This window comes from Frankliniella occidentalis, unplaced genomic scaffold, assembly GCF_000697945.3.
Source record: "Frankliniella occidentalis isolate FOCC.00 unplaced genomic scaffold, Focc_3.1 Scaffold20, whole genome shotgun sequence".
In the NCBI taxonomy this organism is placed as follows: domain Eukaryota; kingdom Metazoa; phylum Arthropoda; class Insecta; order Thysanoptera; family Thripidae; genus Frankliniella; species Frankliniella occidentalis.
In genome coordinates, this window is record NW_026267150.1 from 871069 (window position 1) to 888278 (window position 17210).

The following is a 17210-nucleotide window of genomic DNA, read 5'->3' on the forward strand; positions in this document are numbered from 1 at the left end:
TTCACTAACTGTGTGGGATTTTATTTTTCCTGCGTGCCTTATTTCGTAGTAAGCCCCCGCCACTAACCGCACTGCCACCATGCCTAACGATCACTGTGCCCCGGAAGCCCTAAACTCTCCCAAGTGAGATGACAGGCCCGAGCTGCAGCCCGGTAAATTTTTGCGTCTTCCACGATTTTCTCGGATTTTCTCCTTGAGCCTTGAGCAAAGCGAAACAGAACTCCGCAGCACAATAAACACACCGCACCGCAACAACTGAGCAGCTAGGTCGATTGTTAACACGTAAGGGTTTTGGGGTTCAGTTCAGTTCAGTTCAGTAAGTTCAAAAAGGGTTATTGGAATGAGGTAAATGCATAACTTTAGAAAATGTTCTTTTAAAACAGACGCGAAAATAATGTTTCCTTTGCAACTGGTCTACGTTTATCGCTGGCTTGTCGTGTCACCCCCTCCACCAACTGAGTGGTGATATATGGTGCGCATCATCGGTTAATTCGTGTGTGTCTGTAAGGGACAGTCGTATCTCAGTGGCTGGGCCAGCTAGATAGAAGGCGTCCAAGAGCGTGACTTACCCACGTGGCGAAATACTACAATGGAGAGTTGGGGAACGCGCAGTAGAAGGGGTAGTTCGTGGCTTATGGGGTTGCAACCCCATAGCATGCTACGAGGACCGGTGGGGCCACGGCGTATGGCCATGCACTGTAGGGCTAAAGAATATCACTCGTTGCAAAATATGAAAAATAGTTGTTTCCAACGAAAAACACGGCGACGCACTAAGGCGCTTTGCAAAATTGCAATCTGACCGACTCAAAACACAATTAGGTCGGTCAAAAAGTAGAAAAAAAAAACTTTTGCGCTCAGTCGCGCTCGCTATGTTCACGAAATTTTTCATGCTATAGGGACGTACGGCGCCCTTTAAATAAAAGAGATTGCTGACTTCCTAAAGTATTTGGTTTCTTCTATAACCTTATGCAATTCTTTTGTAATTCACCGTGATTGTGATGGGGGGGAGGTGTATATAAGTGTATTTGGAGATAAGTGCAGTACATGTATACACTTGGGTCATAGAGCACACAATGATAAACGGAATCAATATTCGTAATACACCATAGAGTAAGTTTCCCAACTCCATAAGAAGCCTGCATGAAAGGAAGACGGTGAGACCCAATGAGGTTTCGCGTTTTGCCTCGCTTTTTGCGCTTTATAACCACCGTCGGTATTCGATTGAACCATTTGAGCAACTGCCCATCTTAGCTTTAACTCCAACGATATACGTGGTCATGTCGGGATTCGGGAAAAGGGGATCCCTCCCCAGCTCTCCAGGCCTGAGGAGAACTTTGGCGCCAGCCCGAGCATCGCGCTGGGTGCGCGCCAAGACCGTGTGCACTGCCGTCCAGCCCGACACACCAAAAAAGAAGTCCATCGGGTCTGTCTGTCACGGGGAGTGTTGCTGCTCCGCGGGGCTGCGAGTGCGATGCTATCGTGTGTCGCTTTGCATCAAAAGAGACGCGTTAACATGCAATGATGTAACGGCCTCCCTTGCCCCACCTCAGCTGGCGCAGGCCACCCGCTACAGTAAATGACACTGTTGGAAAATTGCTTTTCATCACCCAAAATATGTCAAACGACATTTTCACGATAAATGGCAACATCTGACAAAAACTTTTACCCGTGTTTTGCATTTAGGGAATGCACTATCGTAAAGCATGATGTAGTAAGCCTACTTATTTGACAGTGTGCCAACAGGCTCAAACCCCTAGCTTCCACTGACATTATCACACATTTGTTCCACCCCTGCAATAGAGTGCCGCGGGTGACTGTGACGTGATTGTCGCGATAGTGACAATGAATGAACACAGGGGCGAGAGCGGGAGGGGAGGGGAGTCCACGGGGCAGTCCTCGTTCTGCAGACACCATTAAAAAACGAAAGTGCCGGCTCTACGGTGGGTTCGAAAACAAACAGGGAGGAGAAGGGGTTAAAGAGGAGGGTGCCGGCGGGTGTCACCCTCCCGCGGTCTCCTGTTGTCACCCTGTGCCGACCGGCCGGGTGGCCCAGCAACGCTTCAGCAACGCGCTTTTTTACATTCTAAAGTGGTGGACGGCGACACCATTTGAAAATAGATACTTTCGAAACATTCTGCCTTTTCGCTTCCTGATGCTTCCCCTAAAACCGCGGGTCTATGGAGACCTACGGTATATATCAAAGTGAAGTGCATGGGCCGGACCACACGAAGATGAATGAGCTGGCGGAACGTCTCAACGGAATGACTGTCGTGCATGCGAGATTCACACCAGCAGAAGAAGAACAACGATTGCTTGCGATTATCCCAAAATTTTGCATTACATCGTGGCACTCCTCGCAAATTTGAACAAAACTGGTCAAACAAGGCGTGAGTACACACTCCCTCCCGCTCACAGATTATCACTGCATTAGAGGAGGACCCCCCCGCGGGCTGCACACACCGTACCACCTGCACAGAACCACCCTTTGATCCGCACTCTACATCAGCGTCCCAACAAAAGTTAAATAATAATCCAGCCTTCACAAAAACGTACCGAGCCCCTCGTTCTCAGATAAAAATACATGAAGTGGTGTCTTTTGTCGCATTTAGCACTCGGCAGTTTGGTGTGAGGGTGTGAGCGTGATAACAGTACTAGATGGCATGGCATGGCGAGGGAGGGGAAAGAGAGGGGGGATTCTACCAACGGCACGTCCATCAGCGCGAGACTCATCTCATGAAGTGAGCGCAAGCACCACCTTTTGAGCCCGCGCCGCGGCACACTGGGCAGATCACAGTCGCAGCTTTGTTTCTTGTATCGCGCAGTGGGGGTTGGTGCGGTGGCCCCGCGGGACACACGAGGGATCAAAAGGCCAGGATAATCCGGCAGCATATTACTAAGCCATTAGGCGCGCAAATGCCAGCTGTGTGTCGGCCATGTCGTGGCGGCAGAAACGAGGGCTCCGTGTCTGAGTTTCACTGGAATATTTTTAAGCCCCAAAACATCAAACTGTCGAGTGACTGTCAAGGTAGTATCGAAAAAAGACAAATAATATGTCGTACGGATATCGGAACTGTTATCGCATACTGTAAAAACAATTAGCGTGATTTTACGACATTTTCTTGGATAATTTTCTATTACGAAAACTTCATTTTAAAAATATTGGGATAAAATTAGGATACGTCTTTATATTACGAATTGTTCTGAAAAATCCTAAGTTCTAAAGAGTATGTAATTTGTAGATATTTTGTCATATTTTTTGATTTATGACCGAAAAGTTTGAATTCGTTACGAAATATATTTGTATATATATGTATATCGGCTGCACTACTATCGGAATCTATTTTCGACCACGGGTTCACAGTCGGTCGACAACTTCATGTTATGTTAATAGGGTATTGAAAGGACTTGATTAAATTTGAGCAGAAGAGCGAAACTTTTCGTTATTGACAATATATTCTATTTTTTAAAAATCCACACGAACGATGATAAGGTCGCAAAGCCCCGCCCAAGATCACAAAGAAGAACATTTTCTATTTTCCTTTTGTGTGCAGCGTGTCGCCACGCCCCAAGTTCAATACGTACATTTAATTAAAGTCAAGGCCCGCTGCCGCTATACATGTATACGGAACTCTCCCACCCAACACGGAACAAATGTCACTCCACGTATCAAGATCACGACTACTACTTTACTTATTGGTGCCGTGTGATCGATACGGCACACGTTCGCTGTGCACGGACTCGCTTATTTGCACTTCAACACCTTATTTGCAGCTCGGTGCGGTACGGACACCGAACATCGAAGGGAGGAAAAACAACATCGCAAAAGCCCGCTGCGCGGTAAGACAATTGTTTCTCAAGGAACATCACAATTTTTCAATTAGCGTGCCTCCTTGTAGCGCCGCGCACATGACGGACTGGACTGACTCACTGATTGACTGATTGTTTGATTGGCTCGTCGAAGACTAGTTGCGTCCGAGGCTAGGCCAAACCAACGGGCAGCCTAGAGACTGATAACTGATCTTTATTTACGAGGGAATAATAATCGAGCGAGAGAGGGGGCAAGATCGGCAGGGGAGAGAAAAGGTGAAAGGGAGACGGGGGAGGGGGCTGGGCTGGGTTAGACAGTGGTTTCGCTAGGAGACCATCGACGAGAGTACAACGATGGTAATAAGGACGGAAACTTCTCACAATTGACCCTATGATCATGATTCAATTGACGTCGTAGAACTTATTTTGAACTTTTACTGAAACATTTTTAGAGTTGTTTGTTGCGAATAAAGTTTCGGCACTGTGACCAGAGAAGGACTAGGAGGCTGAGGAGAACGGTAAGTCAATCAAATAAAACGAAAGACATCGTCTTTTTTCCTACATTTCTTCCCCTTCTTGGCCCCTTTAGGGTCGTCTAATAGAGACAAAGGGTCGAGCACCACTATTGGCAGCGTGATAATGCTAAATCGGTCACCTCCTTTCCTCTTTCATTCCACATGAGAAGCATCCTGAGTGCAAGAGACACCGGGACAAGGACCATTTCAACTATCCGTTTCTGATACCCTCTGGCAAGCTATGTGAGAATGATAATCGGCTTATGTCTCTCGGCCACTTGTCAGAAACACACGTCACAGTCCCCGCGAGCCTGCAGTCGAGGGGCGGGCGCTATGTTAGGAAAAGGTAGGAACCCGGTGCGGAGATCAGAGGATCCTCATTGCACTGAAAATGGAAGGGTGCGAAATCGTAGGATTACATAACATGGTTTATTAAGTTAATTCCATTCCCAAATGCATCAGCAGTGTTGTAAAATTTCTCGGGATTTTATGAATTTTTGTTGGTTAATTTTCTAAAACGCAACGAAGATGTAAGTTATGTGTTAACTATTTACCTCGTACAGATGGTCTGCATAAATTACTGATTAATACTGACCTTTTTACCGGCAATTGACAACTCCAGTTGTTTATTAATTCTTTCACCATACTTTAGCAGGCGCGGATAAAGGCCCGGTTGACGGGGGGCCGATGCACTGCCGGTTGCCTACATACAGGGTTTTTGTGTCACATATTGCCTACCTTTCAGGCGGCTCTCTAGAGACGACAGGGGGGGGGTATCCCCCCCCTCCATAAACCGCGCCGGTACTTTAGAGCACAAAACACACACAAAAAAGAAAAAAAAGTTCTTTCTGTCGGTGTAACTCGATCCGTTTATAAATTAGCCTCTTGGATCAGTACAATAGTGCTTCTAGGAGCTTTCTATCGACACCTTTTTCTCCCTTTTGCAATCTCACAACTGTCGTGTTACAACCGTTTCGATGTGAAGCACTAATTCCGGTTTAACTGTTTGGCACAACTTATTTCTCCCGCTGGCTGGCATCTCATTTGGAACGCGTCCAGAGTGCTAATCAAGAGCTCATTAGAGACAAGTCTTCTCATGATATCAAGTTCAAGGTCGGAGCTTTTAAAAACTTCTGAAGCAATATGAAAAGCGCACTAAGAAGTCAATTTTTTTGCACACATTTCTGCGTTAATTTGAACTTTTTTATGTATTCCTTCGTACGAAATCATGCATTTTTTCCAGCGATCTCTCAGGACGGGTGAGGTAGGGGTAGATGAAGCCCCCCCCCCCCCTTATATTCGGACATTTTCCGGGTTTTGTCGGCGGTTCGGACTGGTCCGAAAGACGCCTCGGACATTCCAAGAAACATGTAGATTTGACACAATTTCGGTTCTTTTCTCGAAAAAGTCCGAGACGTGATTTCGGATTGTCCCATATGTCGGACTCCTGCGATATAGAACGGTTTCATTCAATTCCACACCCTACCTGATCGTCGGAACGCCTGTCCCAATGCAATTGGAAAAGGACTGTCATCGCCTCATTATTACCTGGCTCAGACAAACGACAGATCAGCCCATTAGCAAACCAGAACGGTACGGTACAGCATCGTGTTGTATCGACAGGACTCCATCTCTCTCCCCAACGACCGTCGACGTGGTCGTGCCGCGCGCCCGATCCTTCGATAAATCGGTCAATCGATAAAAATGTATAAAGTAAGTCTGTTAATTGATTATCAGCGACCCGCTTCATACGCATGGTGTGTGCGTAAAAGGGGGGGGGGGAATTATTGTCTATACAGAACGCATTTTAAACGAACATGAATTGACACAGGTATGTACAGACTGGTTTGTGACCACATATTGCTGTCAGCATTCGCACAGTTTGTCCCAGCTGTATAAAAATATTCTGTGCTATTTTTTTAAAAATCCAATCAACAGAAGAAATAAAAGCAGATGACACATACGAAGTTGGGAGGGGGGTCAAAATTCATAATACTTATTTTGGTCAAATGCAGTGAAAATGAGGGGTGAATGTATCATCTGCTCACAGAAATTTCTTCAGTTTAGTACGTACTTCAACTTCAACTTCGAGTACCTGGTAAAGGGCTGGTGGGCGCCTGCCAACAGCTCCGTCTACCGCCCACCAGGTGCACCCGGCCGGGCAGGCCCCACGTGCAGGTCAGGGGAACCCTTTGCTCAGCCGCACTGGCGCCAGCCGAGTTTGTTGGCACACGACCAGTGCAGTGGCGCCACCTGCTACAGTGGCGCCTCACGGGCGCAGTGGCGCTTTTACACTGCACCCTCTAAAAGCATAGGGCGTTTAGCGCATCCGTGCTGGCCAGGGCCTACCGCAGGGTTTCTATCCCTCACACGCACACACGCAAACACGAACACACACACACACACACACACACACACACACACACACACACACGAGCAAACACTCCGTCAAGGCAGGCCCGATTTGTTAACACTTTCGCTCTCAAACAAGTCAAACATGCGTGGCGACGCAGTAGGTTCTGTTTGCCCGGCGAGGCAGCGTAATGCCTTCAGCCCTGCGCTGCCCGTCTCCCTTTCTCTTGTACTTGTGTCTGCCTCGAGGAAGTAAGATGTGCCGCACACAATATTGGCGCTTGAGCACCGGTCCAAAACTTTGCTGTACCATTCGGAGGTCCACATGCCATTCAGAAGAGCCCAATATTCTCTATTACGACCACAACTCGCCTTGATCCTCGAACTCGGTCTCCGACACGCCAACCACCCGTCCTCTAAGGTCCGCCGCCCGCTGAGTTCCGCGAAGCGATGTCCACTCAACAGTACTTTTGTGCCAACTCAAGTCAGTCCCTGACGGCTTAATCATCCTTCGACGCAAAACGGTGTGGCGTAAAACTGGCCACCTTCAGGAAACAATGTGCGACATTATCGTCCCAACATTAAATCGTGTGTGAGATATGTGTTTCTTTTGTGTGGAATGATAACATATTCTTCCCTACACTCTTCTTGTTCTTCTGCTTTCCAGGGAAAGAGCAACGACAGCCCAGCAGTCTACCACAATGGGGTGGGCTGTTGCCCAATCGTCGCACAAAAGGCTTGAGGGCGCGAGCAGACGCCACGACAAAAGGCAAGTCAGGGAGCCAAGTTGCTAAAGAGAATTTGGATGGTTCGATCCTCATTCCTAGAATTGCAATGTCGCAGTAACCATAACGTTCAGTGAGACGTTTTGGTTTCTTCATAGGGGGCATGACGCGGCAGAAACATACAAACTAAATGATCCCGTTCGTGCCGGGCGCGAAAGATCCAACGAGGACCTCAACATGGACGAAAATCAACGAAAAACTCCCAAGGTGCCAGAAAATGCACGTACTGTTCAAACAAATCCGAAAGCCCTTAGGTTGGACAAGCGTTCACTGCTGATCCTGCATCCCCGAGGTGCGATCGGAGTATTTCTAAAATGATTTATCATCTTCACTTTGGCCTTTAGCTTATAATTCAAACAATCATATACCAAAGGAGTAGGGTGACCCCCGAGGGAGAGGGGGAGCGGGCAGGCGGGTCGGGTCAGGTCAACGCTGGTTCATCACACATCCAGCACGCCACGTTGGGACCCGGGGGACCCTCACACGGCTGCTTCGAGACTCGATTCGACTTGACAACAACAAAAAGGAACAGATAACCACCAAATTGTCCACTTTTGTTGGGGTGGGTCTACCCTGCTGCGGGGTCCCACTGCTACGCCCACCGTGCATTGGGGTGTGATATTTATTGCTTTGGAACAAGCATGGTCCCTTCGATAGGTGGTAGGCTCGGTGGTGGGTAAAATATGTCTCCTGGTCGGTTAGAAACAAACAACGACTGATGGCTCCAGTAGGTTACAAGACCGAATGATCAGCATCGACCAGTGTCAGTTTGTCTGCGTAGTTGGTACCAATTTCTACGATCTTTCTCGACATTTTCTTTATTTTTAAAGTCAGTTTCCGTTTCCAATTTGGATTACTCGCCTGCAAAATCTGGCCGCTGCGCTGATAAACAAAGTGTGTAACTGCTTAGCGCTTGTTAAAGTTTCTATATTTTTAAAAGTAATAGTTACTTTTAAAGCAGTAAACCGATTACACAAAACTACATAACGGCTAGCTGGCTAGCTTTACACTGTTCTACTTTTTTTAGACGATCCAGTCTATACCAGCAGGTTTGGCGCGCGGGGGAGTGGTGCGTTATGCTTCGTCCCAACTTCCCCCCGCCGGCCAACAATCACTACTGTGCGCTAGGCCACTCCCCATCCAGGCGCTCCCAGCCCCTCAAACAATATACACTCAAGACTCCTCCAAGCACCTCCAAGCCTGGCCTGAAGGTAGCCCAGGCCAGGGCGCAGGGCCGCCAAGGCCTCGACTCCAACGACGAGCACCTCTGGTTGCTCGGTCTAGCGCTCGTCCAAAGCGAGGGCGATCACCACGTCGCCACTCACTCGCCCAACAACTAACTGCATGTTCTCGCAAGGGAACTCATAAGAAGTGTTAGTCCCCCAATTTTGTTGTGTCAGTGTCAGCAAAGACGGACGACAACAACGCACAAGGCCGTGAATCTCAGAACAAAGAGTCGTAACTACTCTTGTTCTAGAAAGCAATAACGTATTTAATTAGTAAAAATAATTTTGTATTAGATTTTGTTTTATTCGGATCGTCTATTTGTTAACACGCAGTTTTAACGTTTTTAAATAATAAAAGCAAAACAAGTTTTATCAAACCTCTGAGCACGGTCTTCGGATCTCCAACGTTCTACCCAAAATGTCCACACGCACGCACTCACACCACCCAATAACGCCTCCCGCCCGCTGCTGTCCTACTGCTGTCCTTTGTCCCTTTTGTTTGGTAGGTATGAGGTGTGTTTTATCAGCCCACCCTCCCGCAGTGACACACGTAGGAGTCCGTCTGGACCTCGACCCGCGGCCGTACCGCATCGCGCCACGCCACCGAGTATTGGGAAGGTATGCATGTTTTTCGTTGGGGAGAGGCAGGGAGTCCCCCTCTCTCCCCCCTCTCTGTAACTTACGACAGAAAGCAGGGGGAAGGGGGAAGGGGGGGTTAACCAACAGCCATGTTCTCATCTCGCTGAGAAGAGGAGGGGAGGGGGGTGGCGAGGGAAGATTGAGGACGGTATAGTCAATGACTTTGCTCACATTCGAATGTGTCAATGTCACACATTCATTTACCGCTAAACGTTAACTCGCGTCGCGTCTCCGGAGAGGTCACCATAATTAATCATTATATGCAGGTGGGTAAGAGTATGTAAGAGTGTGTGCCTGCTCGCACACCCACATGTTTTATACAGTTTTTATCGAGGGAGGCACAACTTTGAAGAAGAAGCTGTGGGCAATGTCCAAAGTCATTCTAAAAAACAAAAACAATATATACAATCAAAAATTGAGTGTCTCGGTCCTTGCCCTGTGGCCAAATAACGTCCCATCAACAGACCGTCCGAGGCAAATTATGAAACCGTGTGCCGCCTGTGTCGTTCGGGCGCGTGTCGAGGTGATACAGAATTTCCAAGAAAAATCCACGAATTCACCTCTTTACCGCTTTGTTTTGACCGTCGATTTTCAACGGCCGCCCGGACACGAGCAGGCAAGTATACTTTGACATCTCAACTATATACAACCCCTGGGCACTGGGCACACTCCTGCCCTACATACGACATTGTGTCTTTGCAGAGCGAGCGGGCCTCAAAACGGACCCAAACACAAGACAAAAGGACGGTTTATGGCAGTCACGGTGCATCTCCTCGTGTGCCGGCCAGAGGCAGCCAGAGGCCACTGTCCGGCCAGCGCAGCGGATGACAACAATGGACCCCAAGTAGGTCACGCGATGGGCCTCCAATAATTATTCGGCCTTGACTTTAAAAAGAGCCGCGCACCGAAAACAAACCGACATCCGTGAAAAGTCGCGTGAAGCGTCGCCGCACGCGACAGGGTGGTGCGTGCGCTGCACAATCTTATCAGAAACCAACGTGGTGATTAGGACGGAAGGTGTATTTGGAGCAGGGGTAGTTTCATCACGCCCGTTTACAATTCAAAAAGTATTCAAAAAAATAAGCTCTATTTGAAACGATTTGCTTAGCTGTTTTGCAAAGAATTTCGGGCCACCACTTCGATTTAGGGTATACACAGGATTACGTGATTACAGGGGTGACACATGGGTCGTAAGGGATTACTCATAAATTTTGCTGAATTTTGGGGGCTAAAACCATTAAATTTGAACAATTAGATGAAATCAACGGAAATTTAGTAACAATTTTCCAAAATTTGGTTAAGTTTTACACGGATTACAAAGACCATAGACATTACATTGGGTCACTTCCATCTGTACACAGGATTGCGGGAGTGGTGGCCCCTTCGCAATTTGCAAACTGACAGCTTGCTAAGAACTTTTAGCAATAAAAGCTAATTCTCTGCAATACAAAGATCGAACACTCTTCGCAACGAAAGCATTTTACAGAGTACAGTGTGGATACAACGTAGTCCCTCCCCCCCCCCCCCCCCCCCCCCGTTGTGGAATTGGTGATTATCAAGGCGTACCATATTATGGGCCTCGCGAAATTTACCCCCCCCCCTCCCCTTCCATCATTTGCCGTCCTGTCGCCAAATGTACTTTTCAGGTGTTGTACTGACCGTCTGACAGAGTCGCCCTTTTCTGGGTCAAGGGCACTCCGAATGACGTGCCGTCCGCCATCCCTTGTCACCCCATCTCCCTCACTGTTAAAAATTGTTAGGATTTTACAGAGATTCACTCTCAAGAAGGCGCGATATGTGTCCACTGTAAATATTTCTTGACACGGTGACGACAAATACCATGGCTTATTTTTTTAATATATGGATGCAAAGATGTCGTCATGGGTTTTTTCGTCACATGACAAAGGTTATACTGTATTGTCATGTGACGCGAAGAAGAAACACACTGAGTTAAAGAAGTCACCACGCCAACATTTGATCACGCGGTATCCGCAGTTGTTTTACTGAGGTACTACAGAGTCCTTTGGAAAATCTCAGAGGATTTTGGCATTTTAATTCACGACAACCTATTTTTCGAAATCCTAGAGACCTTTCTGACAGTGTCCATCCATCCGTCGTCCGTCTCCTCCAGAGGTCTTCACCGCCAGACAGCAGCAAACAGTTATACTTTATGAGGGGTCGTCTATACGGAAGCAGAAAATGAAATGAGCAGAGAATACCCGTTTCGTCTCTGCACTAGTTTGCGCCGACAAAGATGACCCGATTCCAGAACAATGACGGAAAGGCAGACGAGCAGGCAAGCCACTCAAACTCGCAAAGGCACAGTTTTCGGGACGCTGCTTGTGATGCACCGAACGGGCCTGTCATCACGCAATAAAACTTTCACATTCCGATCGAGGGAAAAGGAAACAATATAACAGTAATAAGATAAATAGAGCGGGCGACACTAAAGGACTACGCAAACTAATCAAATCTGATCTTGCCGGTTTGTCCCCTAAACTTCAAAGAAGAGCTAAAAAAACTAAAATAAAGTTTCTAAAAACAGGAGACAATCTTGAAATCCGGAGAAATCTTTAGGCATACGGACGTCTCTTTTCGCTGCGAGTGAGACGGATGGATCGAGATAAAACTGTAACACCTCGCGAGTACGTATTAATGTGTTTTGACGCGGATGCGGGGCGTCGACGGGGCCCCGCTCGTCGGATTAGGACCTCTGTCTGAGCTGAACTGGCGGGCGCCGAAGCAGCGGGTTTTCACACGAATTCCGATGGCCAGCCGCGCGTATGTCCACCCCTCCCTCTCTCTTTGGACTGTCGGCATCTCGTTGCTGCTCATCATTCGAACGATCCCACACGTTTACTGTCCCCAAGCACTGTTCACTAAACACTAACTTCACTGGGCACATTCATTTGCATGGATTAAAGCAATCACATTTTTGGCACACATAATCTCTGCGTTGATTCGAACACTTTCGTGAATTCATTTACACATAAATTTGCGAACAAGTTTAACTCAGCACAAAAGTGAGTGCCAACCCTAGAACACACTTTCATGAATGCCAAGTTGGGTCGCACTTAAATGTGTTTGACTGGCACTCACTCTTGTTTCGGGGCACATGTGTGTGCACGAGCGGTGAATGAGTGTGAGAGTGAGTGAGCGAGTATTTCCCAGGGAGTTACGCTTCGATGTAATTTGAAGCGTCCCAACCCCACACGCACACACAATTTGGGGAGGAGGGGGGAGGGCGGGGCATCTTATTTTTTGTTAACTAGTCTCAGCCGGTCTCAGCTGACCGCCCGGCGTCGCGCCCGTGTCGCGGCCGCGAAGTGCATCACTTGTTCAAAGCCCGTGATCAGCTTAGTCTTAGCGTCGTGCACTCGAGCGACCTTGTGGGGAAGTAAATGAGTAGCGATCTGATTTTCACCACACACCAATCAAAGAAAGGAACAGACCAAAACAGAGGGAAAAAAAAGGTTAAAAAAAATAATTAGAGCAACCTAACAGTTCTTCATCTCCGCACAGTGCTTTTTGCGTTGTATAACTGTTGATGCTTCGGCGCGCGGTATAATCATAAATTTACTTGCCAAAAGGAATTCGGGGGCAATAAACATTTCGGTTGCGTTGTAAAAGCCCTGGGTACGGTGGCCTGACCCGCTGGCCAGGCCTCATCCGCAGCGGGTGGATGGAGTGCACGGCACAGCCTGGGCACAGCTCGCGGCAAATGCCAATAAAGGCATAAATCCGAAAGAATCGGGCAGAGAAAGAGAAAAGAGAGGGGGCGCGCAGTGTGGGGGCGTCGAACTCGACAACCTGTTCCGGGCCCGACACTTATTAGATGTATGGAGACATGGAGACCAGTGGGATAGTCAAATCAACGGGACTATCGGTACAACCTAAGACACACAATAATTAATGTGCGACATTCTATTTTTTAATTGTTTTTTTCCCCTTCAAATTTTTACCCCCCTTCCCATCTCTCCAAAGGGCTCAACTGCTCGCACATGAGGGATGAGTCCGCGTCATCTGCCGCGCACTTCATTGCCCATGATCCATTGCTCACCTCGCATTCCCACTGCGTCAACGATCTCGGAGGCAGGAAGGGGAGAGGGAGGGAGGGAGGGGAGAGGGAGAGGGAGAGATTAAGAGGCAGGGGAAAGGAGGTGGCAAAAAGAGTGGGCGGGGGTAGAGAGAAATGAATGGGGAGGGGGAGGAGCAACCAAATCAATCGCATTCCTGAGTGAGTGGGTAGTATTGCAATGCACCGGTTGTAACTGTGAATACGCAGCAGTGTTGCGGGATTGCATACTTAATATTGCCGCAGGGGCCTTGGCTCCTTACGGGTGTATACTCGACGACAGGGAAAGACTTTCCTGTACCTGACTGGCCTGGGCGGCCGGGGCCCGACCCTCGCTCGGGGCCCGGGCCTGGTGTCGCCCGTGGCCGCAGTGCGGGGGCGGGCCCCGGCCGCCCAGGCCAGTCAGGTACAGGAAAGTCTTTCCCTGTCGTCGAGTATAAAGAGTGGGTAAACCCGCAACACTGCTGAGTATTCACAGTGATACCCGGTAGTTAAACTTTTGTCTATTGATGTTTTAATCATCATCTCCGAGAGCGATGGACGGCAGAGTTCCCATTGGCACCAGACATGTTCAGGGAGCAAAAGTTGTGCCAAATTTATTCCGGTTCATTTTCTCGTTTTTGTCATTTGCAGTGCTTCATAAACGTCAGGGTTCGCGTGTCTTCGGAGTATAAACCTCTAAATAAGACGAGCCGGCTGTGTCCTGCAGGCACATATTTATTTTATATTTAAGAAACCGCCTACAACGGTATTGTATTTTCTTAAACTTCTCACGTCGCGGAGCAGGCGGTCACCGTCCCCCACCCCCTCCTTTCCTCCTGCTCGGAAACAATTTATGAGGCGTGAAAATAATGTGCTAATATGCATTTAGCGCCGAAAAATTGTGCGGCGTGCACTCATCAGAATATGAGACGATCCCATCCGATCCTGCATCGTTAGAGTAAGTAGGGCTGCAAGACCCAAGGATGTTTATTCTGAGGATACTTAGACAAGTAATTACGAGAAAAACAGGGGGCAGATTTCACGAGAAAGTGTTTGTAAAAAAGCCGAGGTAAAAAAGACGACGCGCTTGTGTACGAACTCAAGTCACATAAGTAAATTTCCATCTAAGTAAATTTCCATCTAGCTATTAGCAATAATCTATTAATACGTTCCTTGCTGCACGTGACCACCATGTGGTCACGCTCCCATGTTTAATCGTAGGCGCCAAAAATATGCCGCAGGGGATGTGTAAAGTAGGCATAAAACAAATGTAGAAGTCAACAACTTACGAAATAATCTCAGAACGTAGTCCTGTCTGCATTCCACGGCCATTTCAGCGGTAAGACGCATCTGAAAAACAAAATAACGACACATCTTAGCACAGCTAGACCGCCCACCTCTCCCTCATCAAGGCCCCCTCCCCCACCTTGTTTGTTCATGACGGATGAGCTATGCGATATCATCTGCAGCGTATATAATATGCAGACGGCAATGAGGCGATCAAGACAAGGCGGCGAACGCGCAAAAGTAACGAAGTATTTACGTAGATTACTGCTGCGGCTTCCCAAAGTGGTTATTGTTTTAAATGTTTAACCAAAATCCTTCAGGACGTCAACATTCCTTCAAACTTACACTTATAACTATAACTCACTGGAAACCTAAGTGTGTGAAAGTCACACACCTGTGGGTGTGTAAATTTCCATTCGTATACTGAGAGCACAAGTGTACCGATCATACTGGAAAATTCACAACTTTACTGGTCCAAGTGTACGAATGGAATTTACGCACCAGCAAGTGTGCGACATCTACGCACAGATTTCCAATGTACGGGGCAAAGCCTGTTTAAATTTTGAAATGATTCATTTGTTCAAACTCAGTAAAGCCAGCAGTCAGGGATATCTACAGCACTACTAAGTGCGAGACAAGGCTTATGAGCAAAGTAAGCCCGATGCAAAGCCAAAGCTTCGTCCCTTTTTGACCCCTTTTGGTCAATATACCAAAGACAAATTAATTAAGTACATAAAACGTTGAACAGCAGAAAGGCCTATTGAAACAAAATTCTTTCTTGGACAGGCCCGTTGCACTGGGCGAACCACCACCGCCTGTTCAGTCGATCGACGGAGTTAGAGTGGGCGGAAGAGCGAGTGGAGATGGCCTGCCATATTCAGTCCCGATGACAGCCATAAAGTAGGTGCACAAGGGTGGATGTGAGACCTATACGGCCATAAACAGTCAAAGGGGTCGCCCTATCGGCCTCTGGGCTGTAACCCCGCGCTAACAGGTGCAGGCGACAATGCAAGCCCTGCCCTAGCCAATGGCGTATCACATTCGGCTACAAAAACTTTACAATTTTGCTCACATTGAGGCAACCGCAGAGTAATGACACTAATTAAGTCTAGATGTATGACTTATACCTAAAGTAAGCTAGCCGGGTTTCGAACATTCGTCTACCAGTAACGACTACGGACTTTACTTTCAGGTGCCACAGCAGGGGGAGGAGAGTGTGGAGAGGGGAAAAGGGAGGGGGGGACTACGCTTGTCATAGGGGTGCCCGCTGCCCTGCTCTTTAAAACCGACTGCAGCCGATAGAGCTATGTAAATGGGGGGATCAGAGATCAAGGCTACGTGAGCATTGTGCCCTTAGGAGCGCTGGTTTATTTTTTATCAAGAGCGACTAAGCTGTGCTATGCGGAGGGAGTCGGCGACCCCAAAAAATACTATCACCTGCACCCCTGCACCACTTTATGGAGGACCACAGGGACCAAAAATGGGGACGGCTGCAGGGCGCGCGAGAAGCAATTCCGTTTGACTGGCTGGGACAAACAAAAATGATACGTAACGATATAGTGTAATTTTCGGTAAACTGAATGGGAAGCACACTAATTACAATGGATGATTCTTTTTGCACTTGCACTCCCGTCTGTGAAGAGATGGCCATCGACAAGGGCTAAAATATATGATTGCCAATTTTCAACCTCGAGCGGTGCGACGAACAAACACGCACGATGGCAGCTTTACAGGCAACAACGTTCACTGGCACAGCTGGGACCGAGGCTGGGACGTGGTGGAGCAAGGAGAGGCTCAGCGGCCGGGCGATTGACACTTGTAGTAAATTTAGTTCAGCTACTAAATTTGACACTGTTCAAGGACAAGCGACGACAGTTTCCAAAGAGGCGCAACCGTAATGTAGTAACCCCGCTAAGCTGAAGAAGCTGCCTGATATAGGGGAAGGCAATTCGCTGTACAAACTCACAGAAACTGATATGAGCTGTAAATAAAAATCAGACGGGTATTTTTGAGGGTGGAGCCCCATTGCAAGAACGGTATGTATGGCGGCAGCTGCTCTACACCATGGTGAAAACATGTCGCGGGGAGCCAAAGTCTGCTTGCCAAAGCCTCGCAAGAGGCTCATCAAGTTGCTAATGTCCAGTCCAGGCCGCTCGCCTCGCGGTCGCTATCGGCAGCAGGGGCCGCAGCGGCGGCGGAAGGGCAGGCTCCACATTGGCAACTTGTCATATTCGGTACACTGTGAAAAATGGTCGTATTAGACTTACAGAAAACTTTTTCCACGATGTATACGTCGTAAAATCGTAAAATTACTATTTGGAATTGTGACTTTACAAGCACGTCTTATCGAGTTGGAATTGCACGACAAGCAAGAACCGGCTGTCGCTAATTTCCAACATATTTTATGTAAATAAAAACTTAAGACAAACGTTGAAAAGTTTACGAGGATACTCTGCTAATCCAAGTGCAGAAGTGTTTGCCACTTGTAACTGTAAAACTCTTGAGTTCTGCACTAAGAAGTCAATATTGCTTCTGGTTGCTA